Source organism: Taudactylus pleione, unplaced genomic scaffold, assembly GCF_031769625.1.
Source record: "Taudactylus pleione unplaced genomic scaffold, aTauple2 ptg000003l, whole genome shotgun sequence".
Classification (NCBI taxonomy): domain Eukaryota; kingdom Metazoa; phylum Chordata; class Amphibia; order Anura; family Myobatrachidae; genus Taudactylus; species Taudactylus pleione.
The window spans coordinates 1,679,158-1,702,883 of record NW_028284406.1 but is presented as its reverse complement, the minus strand read 5'-3'; positions in this window follow the sequence as shown (position 1 = coordinate 1,702,883).

The window sequence follows — 23,726 nt, the reverse complement described above, 5'->3', positions numbered from 1 at the left end:
CCTGTACAGCAGACCAGTGAGGAATATCCTGTGAAGAGACAGCCCATGTGTATAGAGTGTCTGTGATGTGTACAGTGGCGGCTCTAGGGACGGGCTAGCAGGGCCATGACCTGGAGCGCAGCCCTGCCTGAACACACCATCACACACATACAGTACTTGGGCTGACATCTACGGGCTGTTGTGTTATGTGCGACGGTCAGTCAGTTGTGTTATGTGCGACGGTCAGTCTGCACATGTGGATTACGCTTTCACCTGCCAGGGGCTCAGCAGAGCCTGCAATGCTTCGCTGAAGCTGGAAAAGCTGTTTCTGGGTCCTCAATGCCTGCTATGGGGACCGCATCACTGTTGCCATGTATAGATGGCGCAAGCGGTACAGTGATAAACAGCGATATGCTGTTTGTTAAATTAAATAACCCCGTTAGTAACTGCTAAAGGGATTATGGGCCTGATTCAGAGCCGGGCGCTATTTGTGCTCGCTCGTTCAGAAAAAAGGGGTGGCTATTCAAATGAACCGTTCGCTTTTTGCGGTCTGTTCACGCCTCTAGGTCTGAACGAACGAACGAACAAAACTTGCGGTTGTTTTTTTGAAAACTACGCCCCCTGGCCGCTCGCATCCTACGTCATGTCCGCTATTTATTAGATTAATCGAGTACATCGACCAGCGTATGAACTGCTCGCTATTCTTGTGGTTGGTTTTTCCTACCACAATCTTGCGAGCAGTTCTGACTATAAAATAACCCAGTGACGTGGTCAATGACGCTGCAGTATTAATTATGCACACCCATAAAACGCCCGTTTTGACCTTTAAGCACGCCTGCGTTCGGATCTCCACTCCCCGTTTTCAAGCACCTTCCCCTGTTACCACCCACATACGCCTCCTCATGTCACTCAAAATAGCAGGCATTTGCTATTTAGCGAACAAACGATTTTCGGCTGCACTGACTGGTTCGCGCATGCGTATTATGATCCATACGCATGCACAGTTGTGCAAACATAGCTCGGAATGAACGAGCGGCCTCTTACGAGCGGCTCTGAATCAGGCCCTATGTTTCGTTGTTAATTGTCTCTTTTTCTGAGAAATATCCAACATTTTATTTTACTCTTATAATGTTTTATTTATTTAAGTGTATGTACTGAGATTGACATCCCTATTTGAGTCATTGATTAGGACACTCATTGTTCATTTCTGCCGGTCACTCTGCACACGAGATCTCGCAACCTTATTTTAAGGATGATCTGTTGCTTATGGGCCAGTGCTCTGGACTTGCCCCAAGGCTAAAAGTTGCCAGCCAGCCCCTGGCACAAGCTACGGGCGCCCTGTTCAGCACAGGCTCTACCAAGGTCCAATGGAAGCCGAAAGAAACCCTGCAACAACAACAAAAATTCTACCTACCAGGTTAGCTATAACCACAGAAAAAAGTAGCCAAACAAAACAGTGACTAAGCCTTAACTGGCTTCCTTGGAGCTGACGCTTAAGCCGGGGCCCAGAGGGAAAAAAAAAAGGATATTCCCTCCAGCACACTGCAGCAATATTGCAAAAGTACTTGAATCCTACATGATAACGGAATTCAGAGGTATTAGTTGCATACATTTGCAAATATATGATTAAGCGCCGGGCCAACGTCAAGACTCCTCTATACCGGCATCCCTGAATTCTGTTATCATGTAGGATTCAAGTATTTTTGCCAATATTGCTGCAGTGTGCTGGAGGGAATATCCTTTTTTTTTTCTCTGGTTCAGTGTAAACCCCACCCTTTACAAGCACCTGGACAATATCATTAAGATGATTTGAGCGACCACCATACTTTCCTTAAGCCGGGGGCTAAGCCCCCGATTCATGTCGGCAGTCCTTGGCCTAGATCTCACCTCCGCAAAGGTGTCAGGAGAGGTCAAATATCAGCCTGACCCCCGAGAGAATCGGTAATCATAAAAGGCGACCCTCTGCCTCTCACCACCTCCGTTCACCTGTCACGACCCTGTCTCGTTTTCACCTTTTTGTTTGTAGACTTACACCTGCCAGCTGTCTCATGGATCTATGTGTGTAATTGCCTTGTAGATCTGCTCTGGTCGTGCTGGGAATGCATTCCTTTCCACAGTGATTATTCACCTGGGTCCTTTCCTGTCTGTGAAAACTGCTAGGCTTGATTGGAATCGCAGATATGGTTCTGACTTTCAGTGCTGCAGAGATGATCATTCCCTCTGCATGTTGTGCCCTCCACCACTCAGAGTGCTACTACCAGACCACCTGTCCATATCCACCAATTCCTGCGAGACATATATATCCTCCCCTGATAGCATTCTGGGCCTGAACATCTCATTACTTCCCATGGTGTACAGAGGCCCTGATTCAGAGCTGGACACTCTGACAGAGTGCTCGCTCTGAATCAGGGCCGGCCTTCTTGTTTTTTAGAGCGGCCTCCTGGCCGCTCGCATAGCTGTGGGTGACCACCCACAGCTATAGCAAGTGGCCAGGAAGATTGTCGCGATGGTCAAGACCATCACGACCATTGGGCCTGTGACAAGACCCTTGTGGTAGGTTCACGTGGCCGCAAGCCCCAGAAAGATTTTGGATCTAATATAGCTGAAATCTCTCCCACTCGTGATGTCAGTAGGGCCGGCCCCAGACGGTAGGCATTCACATGGGAACGCCTCCGTTTGGGCAGCCACCCCCCTGGCCCACCCACCAAAGGGGGTGTGTTGTCACTCAACATCGACAGCACGCCTCCTTTGGAGCGACAGTTTGCCCATCGCTATCTGGGTCTCGCGCATGCGCATGACGGAGCCAGGTCCATCGTGCGCATGCGCACTGGGCCACCATCAACCCACTTGCGAGCGCATAGCACTCGCGAGCGGGTCTGAATCAGGCCCAGAGTGTGCTATTTCTGTCTCTCCGGGTACAAGTGTATCCCAAGCTCCTGCTGGCAGTAACCCCTGCTGCATCTGGAAAACCTCCTGGTTCCTAGACCAGTTCAATCTGAAATCCTGCTAACAGCAATACCTGGCAATCCAGAAATCCTGGTTAGAGCAATACCTGGCAATCCAGAAATCCTGCTTACAGCAATACCTGACAATCCAGAAATCCTGCTTACAGCAATACCTGGCAATCCAGAAATCCTGTTTACAGCAATGCCTGCCAAATCCAGAAATCCTGCTTACAGCAATACCTGGCAATCCAGAAATCCTGTTTACAGCAATGCCTGCCAAATCCAGAAGTCCTGCTTACAGCAATACCTGGAGCATCCAGAAACCCTGCTAGTTCCCAGGCCAGTACAACTCGTGTGTTTCAGCATCAGCTATAAGTGAGTTCCTGCGCTCCTAACCTTGTGCTCTGATGCTTGCCCTACTCTTGGTTGGTCCCTGGCTCCCTGCAAACCTGCACCGTGTTACCCTGCCTTGCTTCCTGCTGTGAATCAACTCCTGCTCTTTCTACCTACCCACTCCCTCCCTGAACCTAAAATTCCCAAACCGACCCATTCCTTCCTGTACCTGTTATTCCCAATTACCCAATCCAGCCTGCACCTGAGTTCCAGCCTTTGTCACAGCATTTCCGGATTACCCTGCTTAGCCCTCGTCTCAGCATTACCTGATTTCCCTTCGGCCATTGTCACGTTATTCCAGTCCAGAGTCAAGTTCCAAGTTCATCAGTTCAATCCACGTTATTCCAGTCCAGAGTCAAGTTCCAAGTTCTTCAGTTCAATCCACATTATTCCAATCCAGAGTCAAGTTCCAAGTTCATCAGTTTAATCCACGTTATTCCAGTCCAGAGTCAAGTTCCAAGTTCTTCAGTTCAATCCACGTTATTCCGGTCCAGAGTCAAGTTCCAAGTTCATCAGTTTAATCCACGTTACTCCAGTCCGGAGTTAAGTTCCAAGTTCACTAGTTCAACTCAGCAAGTCTTCCTGCCGGTCCTAGTCCAGTTCCTCCAAGTTTCCTACTGGTTCCAAGTTCCTGTCATTTATCATCAAAGGCAGTTCTCACTGCCACATACGGGTAAGTCTTGCAAAAGGGCTATTTATGTCAACTATGGTTCCAGTCATGCCGGTCTCCGTTGAATCCAGCTCAACACCTGAGACAGGTAACTCACAGACACCATTTGTGACAACACCAGGCTTACCAGCAGAATAAGTTCTGCAGGGCGGCCCCGTAGCCAAGGGGGGTCAACACTGCTGTGAACAAACCTAAAACCTCTTTAACTCCCCAAAAGGCATACCACCCTACCGACGTAGTTCCGCCTGAATTGGGCATCAAACTCACCCCATGCTAAATATGGATCAAACAACATGTAATGCACCACACAAATGTATCGATAAAACACCCATGCTCCTCAGCCCGCTCACCAAATAGCATGCAGTGAAGATGAGCATGCATTTAAATAAATTATTATAGTAAAAAATATCATCTCACCCACGACGCTCATCTTCGTAGCCTGATTCCCCCTACTACATCACATAAGTGAGCGAGAAAAATTCTACAATTTACCTTTGTGGCTCTTTCCCCGCTGTAGTGCAACTGCGCAGAAACACTAAATTTGCACAATGTACAGTTATCTTTTTGCAACACCTATAAGCTGCATCATCAGCCTTCCTATAATTATCACCTGATCTCTTGGCTAAACGCTGCACAACCCTCTTGTCCATTTACGCAGGTGCACCAGGTAATGGAAATTAAGAGTAAGAAATGCAGTGAAACAATCATACTCACCAGAACCAGGTGGTCCCAAAACCTCATCTAGAAACTTTCACGTGGAAGAGCTACCGGCTCAACCGTCGAGACCACTTTGACCCGCACGGGATCATCAGCCGCATGAGTTACCGAGTCTTCTCCCAAAACTCTTCCCGCAACCTCGGAAACCTGCAACTACAGTAGACAGGTGAGGAAAAGGCTAAGGAGCCACTGCAGTGGGAGAGGGGATGTATGGAGAAGTGAGTGGCCGGAACGGGAGATGGAAGTGGAAGGAGCGCCCGGGAGTGCGGGTGACCCAGGAGACCAAGAGCTGCCAGTGGCCGCAGGGGAGGGAGGGGGCAAGAGTGAAGGAATAAATTAGTGGTGAAGGAGAGGGTTGAGAAAAAATGGGGGCAGGGTGAGGAAAGTAAAGGGAAAAAGAAGGAAAAATTGGGGTGCGTGGTAAGCTGGGGAGCAAACCTGAAGATGTATGATGTATGTTCAGGAAGGGGCAGTCCAGAAACCTCCTGCATGGGATAATAAGGGGATAAGAATGATGAGTGGAGGTAACAGGGCCTTGCACGGGAGGGACATAGAATAATGTGATGCCCATGGCCTGAAGCTATTTGCCTGTGTAAACAAGGGGACATATGGGGTATAACAAGGGTGTTTGGATGACTGCCCTAACTAGCGGTATTGAGGAACACCGCTCCAAAATGGCCACCGGGATGTTAAGATGACCGCCGGGCCTGCTGCAAGGACAGGGCATCGGGACCAACTGCAGACAGCGGGAGGGATTGCCACACCATCCGGGGCTGTGCAACAGTGCTAGCTGCAGGAGGAGGCAGGGGGGTACAGCAGAGTGCGCAGCGGGAGCCGCGGAAGCAGGAGCCGGGGCTGCATGGCGGAAAACCGTGCAGCCCCGGGGAAGCCAGAGCAGGAGAGGGAGGAGGGGGGGTAGCCCCTGCAGGAGCTGCACTAGCGTGCAGCAAACTGGAGCCAGCGGGGGGGAGAAGGGGGGCGAGTGGCGTGAATGGGGTGAAGTGGGATAAAGGATGCACTAGAGGTTAAAATTTTACAAAGGGGGAAGAAAGGGAAGGCATTGTGAAAAGTGGGAATACAAAGTTGGCAAAATATATATAAAAGGCAAAGCTACCCAGCCTGATACTGCTTCAAAGATTCAGAAAATAGAGGCTGCCTAAATGCAAACAAGCCAATATATACTGATCATCTGACCACTCCCTCAAGCAATATCATTGGCTCACCCAACCAGCTGACCAGACAGCACTAGAACTTGCCCAGCAACAAGGCTGTCATCAACAGCCATACAGCAAAAAACCTAGTATTCTTAGATATTCTCAAGCTTATCCAGCTTTCACCTACTAGACTCTAAGGGCCTGATTCAGAGCCGCTCGCTATTTGCGAGCACACGCTCTGAATCAGGGCACAGCTGGAGGTGACTCCCCCAGGAGACTTAAGGTTAGGCTATGGGGGAGGGGTGGTTAGGTTTAGGCACTTAGAGGAGGGTTAGAGTTAGGCACCTCTAAGGGAGGGTTAGGGGGAAAATATGGTTATTTATACTTACCTAATTAGCGATCGGGATCTTCACCTCTGCGAGGTTCTGCTGTCAGGATTTGAACTGCTGGCTATGCTATTAGAAGGGAAGGAGCCAAGTAAAGGGGGTGGAATTGGTTCTTGTCACATTGCCTGTGGAAACATAGGAGTTACCAAAAAAGCAGGAGGTGGGAGATAGGCAGAATTGCAGGTATAGCCCATGCCCCTGAGCCAGGAGACAATCAATGTGAAGAAATACATTTACATGGGGTGAAATACAAGCTATAATTGTAAAATAAAATAAAAATGGGAGTAGTGATTTTCGATTTCCGCAAAAGAGGGGTTAGTAAGAAACACACATAGTAATGTACTGTACAACAGTTTTAACAGCTGACTAGCAATTAATTAATGTATACAGTATTTTGTGAATAATAATGAAATTCAGAGTCCAATGTACTCCCAGACAAAATGTTTTATCAGTTAATGGGTTTTGAAACAGCTAAATGATGGTTCGCGAGCTTTCGTCTCTATGATCAATGTAGTATATAAGGGACCACGCAAAAAACGCCATTTCACTCCGGCTGTGGAGACTGAACAGGGAGGGTGGGTAATGTAGGGCTGGGAGAGGTGCTGGTGCTATCTGCTGTGTCCTGGGCTGGTGACTGCTGATCCATTCTGGTCTCTGGTCACGGTGCTGTCACTGTCACTGTGCTGTCTGCTGATCCATCTGGGCTGTCTGCTGTGTCCTGGGCTGGTGACTGCTGATTCATTCTGGTCTCTGCTCGCGGTGCTGTCACTGTCACTGTGCTATCTGCTGATCCATCTGTGCTGTCTGCTGTGTCCTGGGCTGGTGCTGCTGATCCATTCTGGGCTGGTGTTTTTCATGTCTGCTGTGTCCATCTGGGCTGGTGCAGATCTGGACTTGTGCTGTGGGCCCAAGTTCTGGACGCCAAAAACAAAAATATATATATATTGTGTGTGTGTGTGCGTGCGTGTTAGGCTTAACCGCAGTATCGCACAAGATCCAGCCAGCAACGCAAGTTGCAACCTAGTGCTGCCCGAATCCAGTCGTCAACAATCTGTGCTCTGGGCCCAAGTTCTGGACTCGAAACCCCCCTCCCCCCCCAAAAATAGTGTCTTTTGTCTATTTATTTTCTGTGTGTGTGTGTTAAGCTTAGCCACACAAGATACAGCAACGCAACCTAGTGCTGCCCGACTCCAGTCGTCACCAATCTATGCTCTTGGACCCGAAAAAAAAAAAATAGTGTCTTTTGTATACTTTTTTTCTGTGGGCGCCCGACTACACGTGTGTTAATTTTGTAACCGCACCTTGGCTACACTATTGGTGCTTGTGACACTGCTTCAAGACCACAGAAAATATGGAGGGCTGTCACATGACAGGTGAGCAAGGCCAAGACGCACATGTTGTAGCTGCCGCCAGCAGTCATCATGATAATGCAAGGCCGTCAACTTCCTTGACCTCTATGAAGGCCCATGCCTTCAATCCTCAAGGGTATCCCAACCATCATCTTTGCACAGTCTTCAACTCTATTAATAATTATATCAATCAGTTTTGAGCCAGCAAGCTGGATGCAACCTTTTGGCCCTTTGACTAGATGAAAAAAATCAATATTGCGAGCTGTGAGTTAACCAAAATTGACTGGAAATAATGAAAGTGTTTCCTGATGTGCCATGTTTGAAGTTGAACTGCCATGTGTTTGTGCCGCCCACTGCTGCAGCTTAGCTTAGTCAGCCAGCTATCTTGGTGCAAATTTTGGGCCTAAACTAGATGAACAAATCAATATTGTGAGCTGTGAGGTGGTCAAAATTGACTGGAATCGAGTGGAAATAAATGTTATTGAGGTTATTAATACTATAGGAACAAAAAAGGCACATTTTATGTGATTTTAGCAGTTTTTTTTATTTTTTTAAGAGGAAAATCCAAATCCAAAACCACAACATGAAAACAAAACACCAAGGAAAAAATCCAAAACCAGATTCGGATCCAAAACTAGGGGAGATACAGATCCAAAACCAAAACACGAGGGTCGGCGCACATCTCTACCCAGAACCCAAAACACGGAAAGGTGGTTTTGGCAAAACCAATTCAGATCCAAACCACGAAGAAAGATCCAGATCCAAAACCAAAATGCGAAAAGTGGCCGGTGCACACCCCTAGTTTATTATATATTACTGTCATTATTTAAATTCCTAATGAATGATTCACGTGTAAGAAATCAGAATAGACAGAAAGATGTATCTAAAAGTAAGTTGATCAGTTATATTGTCACGAGCTGGTGTTTATTTCTAGTGCATGTACAGTATATGCAGGGGTTAAAGTGGGCAGCAACGGGGTGGAACGGGGTGGAACGGGGTGGAACGGAGTTCCCTCACCTCTAATGGTATGTGGAACTAGTTCCACCTCCACCAAGTCCCTGCACAGAAGTCCCACAGACAGAGAGCCACTCTCTCTCTGCCTAGGGAGGCTCAATTTCTTCAGAGAAACCAGCATATAGGTAAGGAAAGAATCTAGAGAAGGCAATATATAAGCATTGCAAAAATACATTGGGCATCCAAGTGACATAGACTAGTTTGTGGGGACCCCATAAAAAAACTCAGAGGCACGGCAGAAAAATAACACTGATGATATAGAACATTTTTATTTCTTTTTAAGTGATGTAACATTGTAGTCTCAGCTGATGGCAGCAGTGCTAAAAAGAGCATCTAAAATGTATTTCACAATGTCATAGCCCCCAAAGCCTAGGCGGCCCCCAGCCGTTCACTTTACCGTTTCCTATACACAACGGTGTGTGTGCGTGTAAAGAACAGTTTTCACACTTGTTTTGGCCTCTCAGACTAGCGTGGCAGGGGGGTGGGGAGTAGGCAGTGAGAGAGATGAGTTCCACCACCTCTCTAGGACCACTATAAGCCTTGAGTATATGTATAGTATGCATGTGCTATGTACTAGTATGTACTATGTATAGTATATGTATCGTTGGATTCCGGCAAACACTTCCACAGGAACACAGGATCTCCCTTCAAATATGGCATCAAGCTGTTCAGCTGTTGAGCAGACAATACCATGGGAGAACATCACATGCGCAAGTGTTTTTAGGAATCCAGGAGACACGGACCAATATCCACACCAGCCCACAGGATTACCAATCTCCCCTGGAACATTGCACCAAGTTGAGCTGACAAATAACATCGGGGAAACCATCGGGCAAAGCATCGCCGAAACGTTGTGAGACACGGATTACAAATTAGGTACTTTTTTTTATAATATCCAATGACGTGTTTGAGAATTTTTTAGTTTTTCCCTCTTCAGGGACCAACTCATTCATTCATTTATTCCACTTACATATTTTTTACTTTTTATCTATTTTTACCTATTTTTATTTTTACATCTTGGTCTACATATTGATCCTATACTTTTCATAGAACAATCATATCTAAGAATGCAATGTTCATTTCATCATACCAAGATTAACCAGTCATTTTCACTGCTAGTACTTATGTATATACATTTTTTACATTTTTTTCTCTTTTGAAATGAATGACTTATTTAATGTGTAATAAATATATGTTTTTTAAAACATCTGCCTTGTCATAGGTAACATCTAATGAGATCCTGAGTTTTTACTGTTTACCTATTAATCCATACGTGACACCCATTATTGGTTGCGCTATCATCGTTCCTCTTTCTCCGATCTACAACTCCTCTGCTTGAGCAAATTGTTCATTCTGCAGTGTTCAATATATAACACTGGGAAACTATTTTTTTTTTTTTTCTCACCAAGGATTTAAGGTTGGTTTAAGAGTACTCGCAGATCTATTTTCGCATTAGATCTTCGCTATAGCTGAATTGGCTCCAGTTTTCAAATTAAAAATTATTATCAATAATTTTCTCCAATTAAAGTACCTTACTAGTCTAGGCCTGCTTTACTTAACAGAATTGACTTACTATTTTAACAATCGATTTACTATTTTAACAACTACCCTCTTTCAACAATAACAAGAATTTATTTTATTTGTGATAACGTAGCTGGTAGTCACGTTTGAGACACATAACACATTCATATCTCTCACTAACGCTGGGAGGAGCCGTGGCCATGCACTGCTGAGCCTGCTGGGACATCCTCAGACCACAGCCACGCCTCCTCCCAGCATACAGAGAGAAGCAATGCACTGCTGGGACATCCTCAGACCACAGCCATGCCTCCTCCCAGCATACAGAGAGAAGCAATGCACTGCTGGGACATCCTCAGACCACAGCCACGCTTCCTCCCAGCATACAGAGAGAAGCAATGCACTGCTGGGACATCCTCAGACCACAGCCACGCCTCCTCCCAGCATACAGTGAGGAGCAACGGAGAGGACCGAGTAACGCAGTTAGCACACCTCCTGTTCCTTTGTTCCGCCCTCTCTCTGTCCCACCACAACCAATTTCCCTCCGTTTGGGCTTGTTTTGTTCAGTACATCCTCGGATTTTGTTGGGAGTTAGCACTGAATGTGTGAAACAAAACATTTTCGCCGTAAGAATGAGTTCTTCTCTGAGACAGTGTACTAACAACCCTGATGTTTTTTGTTATATTTTTGCCAAATATAGTGTTGCAAAAGAAAGAAAAAATATAACTGTATTCGTAAAACAAGCGTATCAAACTTATTTTGGACGTCACATAAGCCAGTAAGACAAGATTTGGGTGCCTCACAAAGGTTGTAAAACCTGCGTGGAATTACTCCGCAATTGTACTAAAGGTCAGGGGTATATCTAGGGGTTCAAGCGCCCCTGGCAAACTAAGGGACCGGCGCCCCCCTCCAATGACTGCTTCTACTAAAAAAAAAAACACACACTGGGGGAAGTTTAATTCACACACGTGAAGAAATAGGGAGAGTATAATTTTTATTTCTCTTTTTAATATATATATATCTCTTATAGAACTTACTCTATTTCAAACCACTGTATATAATTTTTTTATGCAAAAAAAACACAGGAAAAGCTTAAAAACAGTGCACCAAAAACAAACAAAATGCATTTGGGTAACATAATTTACATATATTCAAATTAGGCTATCTATACAGCAATATGCTTTTTAACAACTGATACCTTCACTCCACCATTAATTTACTGGGATGATAACTCACATGAATCTTTTATATTATCCCACATAAGAATGAAGACAGTCCATATGAATCATGTCTTATTCTCAACACAGGATTAGCCACAACCTATAAAGATCATAGCCAGTTCCCCCAAATTGAAGAAAATACAAATTTATTAAACTTACACTGTGGGTAGTTCAATTTACATGCCTGTAGAAATAGGGAGACAATATGTATATTATTTTATATATTTTTTTTCAGTTATAACACTTACTACATGAAAAGCACTGTTTATTAATTTATATATGTCAACAACACAGGAAAAGAGGGCATCAATAACAAACAAGATGCATTGTGGGCAAGATAATTTGCATATATGCAAATTACCTTGCGAATAGAGCTTTGTGATTGATGTGGTGCTTGCGCTCTTTTCCTGCACAGTTGACATATTGGAATTAGTGAGTGGTGATTGATATGTGTTAGGTATTGTGGGAGAAGAGATATATTAGGAATAAAAATAAAAATTTTTTTACTCTCCCTAATTTTAAATGTTTCTGATATAAAGGGACATATAAGAAGGCTAATACATACTGGCAAGAGCAGAGGAGACAGAAGGAGACCAGGGATCTTTGATGCAGCTGACTGTGGGACACTGCTAAGAGCAGAGAAAACAGGAGATCATGTGCTAGTGATGTCGAGCTGAAATAGTGCCCCCCCTTGGCCAGTGCCCCTGGCAAGGGCCTTCCAGGCCAATAGGAAGATACGCCCCTGCTAAAGGTGATCGAAAATCCTGTACCATCATTCAGTTCTTTGTACGAAGTTGAATGTCATGGGGCGGGATGCACCAAACGGAAAGTGCGGTAAAACCCCTGTTTACTGCATTTTTTGGAAAATGCGGTAAAACCCCTGTTTACTGCATTTTCCGTATGCAGCAATCTCCTGGCCCCAAGGCTGCGATGTGGAGGGTAACGCCAGATTTTGCTGGCGTTACCCTATAGAAGCCTATTGGCTTCTGCCGCATGGCGCTGCTATGAGGGATCTGATCGGATCCCTCCCAGCATGCCCCGTGGCCGCCGCGTCAGTCTGCACATGCGCAGATGAACTCTCGGGTCATAAACCCGGAAGTCCACTGTGCAGGAGAGATCGCCATGGACAGCTCTTATCGGAAGGTCCTTTGCTGTACAGATCGCATATGCGATTATACAATTGCGATGTCTGGCGGTGTTAGGCGGTAAGTATTAGTGCATCCCGCCCTGGTGTGGAAATGTTAATTCCATCCAGTGCAAGTGACAACACAGATGAAAGTGAGTTTGAAGAAAGTTCCTCTACTCCAAACAAATTTTCTCAAAAGGAACGAAACGATTTAATTCGTGACTTGAATTTATCGAAAAAAGTAGCTGAGCTTTAAGCCTCCAGACTTCAAGAAAAACACTGTCTTGAGCCGGATGTTACTTTAGCCAAGTGCAATGGGAGAGCAAAATGGCTATTGACAGCCATGTCTATTCATTGTCTGTATGTCTGTGTTAGACATTAGGTGTTGTATCAGGCATGAAATGGTACAGGAATGTGGAAAAGTAAACATGCCTTAAATCCTTAAGGCATTGTTTTTAGCTACTATATACACATCTGCGTTAAATTTAGAGGGTATTTTTTAGCAATTTCATTTACAGATGTGCCCAGCTAGTTTGTTGCTCCATACGCTATAAAGCGCGCCATGCAAGGCACTCCACACACCACGCCATGAGTCGCGCCACTAGAAAGTTCAGTGATGTAGCATGGCGTAGCGCTGGAAAAAAATCATAATGTTTCATACAACTTTTTGGCCACCAGGTGTCACTTTTCCTAAACTACATAGCGCATGCATCTGATTTCCAATGTATGTTCTGTATCACCGCCCGATGATTGGCTGACAGAAGTGGTGATATGGTGCACTGTACAGTATTACAGCGGTTTCCACATGGAATCAGAAATGTATAATAAAGCGGTAGAAGAATGTCTAATAAAGTTTGAAATCATTAAGCTCTGTATTACACACTGACTGCCATTGTAAGTACTGTCGGCACTGTCCCAGACTTAGACATTGTAGTGATTTCATTACTTTAGGAACTACAGTACTGTAGTAATGGGTGAAGCGTGTGGCCTAACGGCCTAATGCCTAGTCTCACTGCTTCTCCCATCTTCTATGCCATGGCATATGGAAGATCATCACTGCACATGCCCAGTTGTCTGTATTACTATGCTGTTGAATTTTCACACTAGCGCCACTCTGCGCTGTCCCAGACTTATACACAATAGTCGTTTCATGACTTTAGAAACTGCTAGTGAGCTCTGGGCCTGATTCAGAGCCGCTCGTAAGCGGCCACTCATAAGCGGCCGCTCGTTCGCTCTAAGCGATGTTCGCACATCTGCGCATGCGTATGGGTTGTAATGCATATGCGCCAACCAGTCAGTGTGGACGGAATTCGTGTGCTCGCAAAATAGCGAGTGCCTGCTAATTTGAATGACAGAATGAGGCGTTTGTGGGTGGTAACAGGGGAAGGTGCTTGAAAACGGGGAGTGGAGATCCGAACACAGGCATGCCAAATGGTCAAAACTGGCGTTTTAAGGGTGTGCATAATTAACAAAGCAGCGTCATCGACCACGTCACTTGGTTGTCTTTTAGCCTGAACTGCTCGCATGATTGCGGTAGGAAAATGCTACCACAAGAATAGCGAGCAGCTCATACACTTTTCGATGTACTCGATTAATCAAATAAGTAGCAGAGATGACGTATGATGCGAGCGGCCAAACTGGCTCTACGGAGGCAAAATGCCGTCCTCATCCTCCTCATCCACCGATTCCTCACCCTCTTCAGTGTTGTGTACATCCTCATCCTCACAGAGTATTAATTTGTCCCCGCTGGAATTCACCACCACAAGTCCCTCTGTACGTTCTGGAGGCTGGTCTCCCTGGAAGAGTTGATAATTCATTTTTATGAACATCATCTTCTCCACATTTTGTGGAAACAACCTCCTATGCCTTTCGCTGCCAAGGTGCTGCACTAAACACTCTTTCGGAGTACACACTGGAGGGGGGGCAACTCAGGTAAAATAGAGCCAATTTGTACAGGGGCCTCCAAATTGCCTCTTTTTCCTGCCAGTACAGGTACGGACTGTCTGACATGCCTATTTGGATGCTGTCACCAATGTAATCCTCAACCATTCTGTCAATGGTGACAGTATCATATGCAGTGACAGTAGACATGTCAGAAATTGTTGGCACGTCCTTTAGTCCGGACCAGATGTCCAAACCGGCCCTTGACTTATGACACAGGCGCACGCTTGGCGCTGCTGCTGTGTTGATGCACGTGCGGCTACTGCACATACATTTCGCACAGAAACACAGAAAAAAAAGAATTGTTTATTTTTTGTGGAGTGCACTTTGGGGGGTTACACCACCCTTTAACAGACTTATGGGACACAGGCGCATGCTTGTCGCTGCTTCTTTGTTGATGCACGTACAGTGCACACAATTCACAAACAGAAGAAAATGTTTTATTTTTGTTGGAGTGCACTTTGGGGGTTACACCACCCTTTAACAGAGACGCACGTTTGTCGCTGCTGCTTTGAGGATGCAGGTGCAGCTACAGCCCACACAATTCACAAAGACAGAAAAATTATATATTTTTTTATTTTTTTTGGAGCGCACTTTGAGGGTTACACCACCCTTTAACAGACAGATGCACGCTTGGCACTGCTGCTTTGAGGATACAGGTGCGGCTACTGCGCATACATTTCACACACAAACACAGAAAAAAAGAAGATTATTTTATTTTGGTTGGAGCGCACTTTGGGGGTTACACCACCCTTTAACAGAGACGCACGCTTGTCGCTGCTGCTTTGAGGATGCAGGTGCGGCTACAGCCCACACATTTCACAAAGACAGAAAAAAAAGAAGAATTTTTAATTTTTTGTGGAGCGCACTTTGAGGGTTACACCATCCTTTAACAGACAGACGCAAGCTTGGCGCTGCTGCTTTGAGGATGCAGGTGTGGTTACAGCCCACACATTTCACAAAGACAGAAAAAAATAAGATTTTTTTATTTTTTGTGGAGCGCACTTTGAGGGTTACACCACCCTTTAACAGACAAGCCATCCAGCCCTTTACTTATGACACAGGCGCATGCTTGGCGCTGCTCCTTTGTTGATGCACGTGCAGCCACAGTGCACACAATTCACAAACACAGAAAATAATTCCTCCACCATTCTGTCAGTGGTGACAGTATCATATGCAGTGACAGTAGACATGTCAGAAATTGACATTGTTGGCACGTCCTTCAGTCCGGACCAGATGTCCAAACCGGCCCTTGACTTATGACACAGACGCACGCTTGGTGCTGCTGCTGTGTTGAAGCACGTGCGGCTACTGCGCATACATTTTGCACACAAACACAGAAAAAAAAGAATTGTTTATTTTTTGTGGAGTTCACTTTGGGGCTTACACCACCCTTTAACAGACTTATGGGACACAGGCGCATGCTTGGCACTGCTCCTTTGTTGATGCACGTGCAGCCACAGTGCACACAATTCACAAACATTGAAAATATTTTTTTATTTTGTTTGGAGTGCACTTTGGGGGTTACAGCACCCTTTAACAGACGAGCCAGCCGGCGCTTTACTTATGACACAGGTGCACGCTTGGCGTTACTTTGTTGATGCACGTGCGGCTACTGCGCACACAATTCACAAATTCAGAAAAAAAAAAAATTTTTTTGGAGGGCACTTTGGGGGAGCACCCCTGATGCACAGATCACCCCCTGGACAACACTACAGCACCCCTCTAGGACTACAACCTTTACGGGACACTGCACAACACAGTCCAGCCAGCCCCTATAGACTTTGGAGTGGACACAGCCCCTATGAACAACTGACTGCACAACACAGCCCAGCCAGCCCCTATGACAGCAGCACAACACAGCCCAGTCAGCCCTTATGGACTGAGTGGTCACAGACCCTATGGACAACAGCAGCACAACACAGCCCAGCCAGCCCTAACTCCCACCCTCCCTCTTCACTGTCCACAGCTGGAGTGAGAAATGGCGCAGACGCGGGGACCTTTTATAGAATCCAAAACCCGCGAGATCCGGAAGGCGGGATGATGACGTTTTGCCTCGATTTCAGTTCCGAGTCAGGCTCGACTTTTCTCGCCTGACTCGGGTACGACTCGGATTGGGGGGGTTCGGGTTTCAGAAATCCAAACCCGCTCATCCCTAATATGCACACACACACACATATATATATATATATACATATATATATATAAAAATATATATATATTAGAGATGAGCGAGTCCGGTTCCCTGAGAACCGGACCCACCCGAATTTCGGGGATCCGGGGCGATCACCCCGGATCCGCTGCCGACACCACCACTGCCGACACTTCTGCCCTGCTGCCCAATGTACTGAGGACATCGCCACCAACCCCCACACTGCCGACACTGCCGCCACTCCCACAGTGAGGACACCACCAGCACCCCTGCACTGCAGACACAGTCAGCAAACCTGCACTGAGGACACTGCTGGCACCCCCGTTCTACCGACACCGCCGGCACCCTGCATTGAGAACACCACTGCATAAGTTTAAGAAGAGTGGTTTGTGATACAAATATGAATGGTGTATTTTAAAGGACAGTTATGGTGAAATATATGTGTAGATAATATACAGTATATATATATATATATATATATATATATATATATACAGTCAGGTGCATAAATATTGGGACATTGAAAGAATTTTCATATTTTGGCCTCTATTCACCACCACAATGGCCTTGAAATTAAACAAACAAGATGTGCTTTAACTGCAGACTTTCAGATTTAATTTGAGGGTAATTACATCCAAATCAGGTGAACGGTGTAGGAATTACAACGGTTTCTATATATATGTGCCTCCCACTTTTTAAGGGGCCAAAAGTAATGAGACGATCAACTCAAAAGCTATTTTAGGGACAGGTGTGGGCTATTCCCTCGTTATTTCATTATCAATTAAGCAGGTAAAAGGTCTGGAGTTGATTCTAGGTGTGACATTTGCATTTGGAATCAGTTGCTGTTGACTCTCAATATGAGATCCTAAGAGCTGTCACTATCAGTAAAGCAAGCCATCATTAGGCTAAAAAATCAAAACAAACCCATCAGAGAGATAGCAAAAACATTAGGTGTGGCCAAATCAACTGTTTGGAACATTCTCAAAAAGAAAGAACGCATCGGAGAGCTCAGCAACACCAAAAGACCCGGAAGACCACGGAAAACAACTGTGGTGGATGACAGAAGAATTATTTCCCTGGTGAAGAAAAACCCCTTCACAACAGTTGGCCAAATCAAGAACACTCTCCAGGAGGTAGGTGTATATGTGTCAAAGTCAACAATCAAAAGAAGTCTTCACAAGAGTGAATATAGAGGGCTCACCACAAGATGTAAACTATTGGTGAGCCACAAAAACAGGAAGACCAGATTAGAGTTTGCCAAACAACATCTAAAAAAGCCATTACAGTTCTGGAACAACATCCTATGGACAGATGAGACAAAGATCAACTTGTACCAGAGTGATGGGAAGAGAAGAGTATGGAGAAGGAAAGGAACTGCTCATGATTTAAAACATACCACCTCATCAGTGAAGCATGGTGGTGGTAGTGTCATGGCGTGGGCATGTATAGCTGCCAATGGAACTGGTTCCCTTGTATTTATTGATGATGTGACTGCTGACAAAAGCAGCAGAATGAATTCTGAAGTGTTTCGGGCAATATTATATGCTCATATTCAGTCAAATGCTTCAGAACTCATTTGAAGGCACTTCACAGTGCAGATGGACAATGACCCGAAGCATACTGCAACAGCAACCAAAGAGTTTTTTAAGGCTAAAAAGTGGAATGTTATGCAATGGCCAAGTCAATCCCCTGACCTGAATCCGATTGAGCATGCATTTCACTTGATGAAGACAAAAGTGAAGGGAAAATGCCCCAAGAACAGACAAGAACTGAAGACATTTGCAGTAGAGGCCTGGAAGAGCATCACCAGGGATGAAACCCAGCGTCTGGTGATGTCTATGCGTTCCAGACTTCATGCTGTGATTGCCTGCAAAGGTTTTGCAACAAAGTATTAAAAATTGAAAGTTAGATTTAGGATTGTTTAGTTTGTCCCATTACTTTTGGCCCCTTAAAAAGTGGGAGGCACATATAGAAACCATTGTAATTCCTACACCGTTCACCTGATTTGGATGTAATTAACCTCAAATTAAATCTGAAAGTCTGCAGTTAAAGCACATCTTGTTTGTTTCTGTTTCATTTCATAGAGGCCAAAATATGAAAATTCTGTCAATGTCCCAATATTTATGGACCTGACTGTATATTTATGTATAAGCTAATTTTAAGGTGTTTTTGACAGAGTGAAGTTCATAACGGACAAAGGGCCAGATTCAGACCCGCGCGCTTAGAAGCGTTTGCCTGCAACCAGACGATTTTTGCATTCTGCATCGTAATGCACTGGCGCAAACCATTGTGAGCGATCAGGAAACGTATGCTCGCCACGCATAGACAGCCTGGCCGAATGAGTAACTGGAGAAGCCGTTTGTGGGTGGTGACAGGGGCTGGCCATTACAAATGGGGGAGTGGAGGTGCGAATGCAGTCGTGCCTGAGCGTCTCAATGCCATTTCAGGCAATTAAGAGGCAGCATCATAGTACACGTCACTTGGTTGAAAATTACACTGAAGTGCTCGCAGTGCTTGCGGTAGGGTATGGTTAGCCACAAGTGCTGCATATGGGTCCGATAGTACCGATCGTTGCATACACTTCCTGCACATGACGTGCGCAAGTGGGTGTCTTAAGACAGGCTGGTGGGCATCTGCATACACAAAGCTATCATAGTGGGCGTGCTATTGCCTTACCGTGCAATCGTCTGCCTTGCCGAATTTGCATACGTATCAAGCGAGCGAACGCGTCTAGCAAGTGGGTCTGAATCGAGCCAAAAGACTGGCAGCTCTTTTTGGACAGTTCTAAAAGGAGCTATAAATGCGTATTACTGCACAATGGGAATACATTTGCATTGATTCCTATCGGTCGTTCAACAAAACTTAAAGAACAGTATGAAAATATCAAGTTAGTACCTCCAAAGCGTACCCCTGCACCACCAATGCATACCCCTGTACCTCCAAAGTGTATTAACCCCTGTACCACCAGTGTACACCCCTGCACCACCAATATATACCCCTGCATCTAAAAAAGTGTATTAACCCCCGCTGCGCCACCAATGCAAACCCCTGCACCTCAAAGTGTATTAACCCCTGCTGCACCACCAATGCATACCCCAGCACCACCAATGAATCTAGACCATCAACGTCGAAGCCCATCAATGCGCCAAATCCACAACACACGCATTGAACCCCCTGGCATTGCAAGCTTGTTATCCCCGTTTCTAAAAAAATTGCTCAAAAAAACGGAAACTTCATGTATTTTGTCAAATGGTAAAACATTAAAACTTTATAAACATGTTAAAAAATTTATTATTTACACATTTAAAACATTAAAACTAATTTAAATATTTAAAACACAATATTCAAACTTTAAAATTTTTACAATCTGTTTTCCCAACAGGAATGACAAGTGCCAGAGAAAGGCAGTTTGTGTCAGGGTTTATTGAGCTCTCCCACGCTCATGAGTGCTAGTGGCGAGTTAAAAGTCCGGATAACCGGAATAAAATTAAGAGAGCCGCTGCAAACCAGGAGCTTGTTGAGTTTATCAAGCCCTTTCATGATGAGGCATCTCCAGTTTGGGTCAAGGCCAAAATCCCAAATCTAAGGACTGTACATGTCAAGGTCCAAGGATAAAAAGAAGCAACAAGAGTCCCGGGCATCTGGAGCGGGGGGCAGATGACACATATACAACTACACTGTGGTACTTTGACCTTCTCAAATTCCTGCATGAGCAGGAGCTGCAGCGAACATCACAGGCCTTAATGGTGGAGAGTCTTCCAGAGGACCCTGTAGAGGACAACCCAGACATGGAACAAGCATCTTATTGTGAAGTAGTAAGTATAAAACATATTAATTACACACTATATGGAATGTTTTTTGTACAGTTCACAAGTCCACTATAGTCCTTTAGCGGATACTGGAGGTAATTCAGTACCGGACGCTAAGCCGCGATCGCTCGCTATGGGCGATTGTCACCCATTAGCGCATGCATATGCATCGCAGCGCACGTGCGCAAACCAGTCTGTGCGATGGCAAAGTGCTTGTTCGAAGCCTGCAGACTCGCCGCTCCTTTGAGTGACCGTTTGTGGGTGGTAACAGGGGAAGGTCCTGGAAAATGGGGGAGTGGATGCGTGACCACAGGCCTGTCTGGGAATCAAAACGGTGTTCTTTGGGCATGCATAATTAGCATGGAAGCATCATTGTACACGTCACCTGGTTGTATTTTCGCTTGCAGTGATCGCAGTGCTTGCGGCGGGGTAGGATCTACCTTAAGGGCTCTCGATGTTACTAATTAATCATACACTTCCTGGAGATGACGTGTGCTAAGAAAAAAAAGTGGGCATCATTACACCGGCATGCGATCATTCTGCCGTCGCTCTCTAAGACATAGAGGGCGTCCTTTAGCCTGGCTGTGCTATCGCAGCATTTGCATATCCGCCCCCTGATGGTGACGAGAGAGCGCAGCTTAGCGTCCGGGTCTGAATCGCCCCCGCTGTACTCCTGCAACGGTACTGCCCCCAATCCATTGAAGTAGGCCATTAATTGCTGAAAAGAAATATGCCCGCGCTCGGTTTTACCCATATCATACATGATACCAGCAGCATGGCAATATTAATGCCATAAATGTATACAAAACAGAAAAACTTTTGCTATCGGCGCTAACAATAATATACTACAAATCTATATATGTGTGCAGCAAATAAAACAAAGGGGATTTCGTCATGATTTGATCAAAGCATTTAAGCCTGCAGCCCAGCATCAAGGGACCACATTTTTCTGCAGGTCCCTAACACTAGCATATATGCCTAGCACATCATTACATTGCAGTTAAATGTACTCACCTCCTAGATACAGAGGGACACATCTATACAGGGGCTGGCTGTTAGCCACACCCAACTAGGCCTTTTATAGCCTTAATTGAAAGCTGCCACGGTAGCACAAGGCACAATTTTGAAACAAAACAGAAAAGAAATATACCCGCGCTCGGTTTTACCCATATCATACATGGTACCAGCAGCATGGCAATATTAATGCCATAAATGTATACAAAACAGGGCCGGCCGGCTTCTGACGGTAGGCGTTCCCTCAGGAACGCCCCCGTCTGGGAGGCACGCCCCCGGCATGCCCACCAAAGGGGGCGTGCTGTCAATCAACATCGACAGCACGCCCCCTTTGATCAGACACAACGAGTGAAGGAATGTCGCGTCTCGCGCATGCGCAAGCCGGAGCTCCCTCCATCGTGCGCATGCTCAGTGCACACCATCGGACAGCCGCTCGCGAGTGGGTCTGAATCAGGCCCTTTGTTTCCGTTATTGGTGGCAAATTCAGGCGGTTGGAGCTAAGCCTCTCATAGAAGAGTGTTTGCTTAAATGACCCCCCATCAGAAGCAAGGCCATTTTTGCCCACATCAACAAAAATGAACTCATAATTGGCATTCACCACCGCCATGAGCACTATGATGAAAAATCCTATAAAGTTATAATAAAAGGAACCGTTGTGTACAGGTGGAGTAATCCAGACATCTCAGAAGTATAGTAATTTTTGCGCACTGTTTACCACATGGGAAACTGTATTTTAATTTTGATAGCAGCTGCACTTATCAGCGACCAGCCTGATCAGTAATTGTAAATATCGGAAAAAAGTGCTGCACTTATCTTATGTAGTATAGTGCATGATATATCCTGTTTGATAGTTAAACCAGGCAGTTTAAATAGGATGGTCTAATTACCTGACACTTGATACAGAGTCAAAAATAATAGTAATAATACATTTTTACTTGTAAATACAAATACACAAAAAACATGAAATGTAATGAGACACATTAATAAAATCGTACATTAAACTTGTGCAGGTATTGACATAAAATGTATGTGTAATCAATAGGAGTTAACAACTCCTTTCTGATTGGTGGCTGATGTTATACTCTCTGGCAATTATTCAAAAGGAAGAAAAAAGATTTTTTTTTGTTTTTGTTTTTGTTTTTATATTGTATATGTAGCCAGGGGGCATATGTTGTCCTTTTTTAAGAATGATCCGTCCAGGCTTACTTCTTAATTCAATCGTCTGAATATAATCCACATGTAAAAGTACATAAATGTCACACAAATATTCTGTATAATGCTCAATGTACTCAAAATCAAATTGGTGAATGATGTGAAGATGGAGACTGAGCGGCGTCCCGCTTTAAAGACAAAGGGATTTTGTAAGAAAGAACTCTGATGGTGCACATGCAGCGGTACAGGGGGTACAGGGAGTCATATGGCACACTTACGCCTTGGGGTTGACGGCGCGGGGCTCTTCAGGGGCTCCGGACCTGGCTCCGTCTCACAGTGCCAAATCACCTAGGTCCGTCTCACTCCAGACGTCCCCCGGTTTGCAGCACTTTTGGACTACTGCCTGCGTCTATGTGGGTGTACAGAGACTCACCTGTTTGCCGCTCACACCAACTTTCCTGCGCACTGGTGCCCGATCTCCCTGCTGTCCGTACGGCTGATTCCTTCTCTCTTCTCCTGCTGTTGGGCGCTCGTTGGACCACGTGATCAGTGCGGTGCTGGGGCTTTCATCCGATTGGACTTTGTCTTTTCTCCTTTTCTTTCTCTTTATGTGGAAAGTTAGTATGTCTATCTTCCAACGCGTTCAACCAGATATTGGTCTTCCTCTGGGGAATGCTGACATGTTTGCCATCTATTGCTCTACCGCAGTTCGGGAAGTTCCATCTCTGTTCAAACTCCTCAGCAATGGTCTGCCACTCCTCCACCATAGCTGGGAACTAGAATAAAAAAAGTATAAAATAAAACATTTTAAAAACATGTTATTAACATAAAAAATGTATCACTCTCCTTCAACAACCTTCAGCACCTAACCTGGACCAAATTGCCTGCCAAATTGGTAGCAAGGCAGAAACACCACAACCTGCCCCTAAATGTCGGAGATACCAGTGTAAAACCCAGGAACAACCAGATGATCTCTTAAACTAGGTCAAGCATGCATTAACTAAAACCCTGGACATGTTTGACCGCCTGGGCATGCACATAGCTACTGTAGCAGTCTGAGGGAAATGGACGAAAGCCAGCAATCCATGCCCAACGCCTTATGTATGATACAGTCATCTGGGGTAGAATGAAGAAGCTGGCAAACAAAACAAGGCTCACCAATGACCCTGTCCCCCAGACAATGTTGC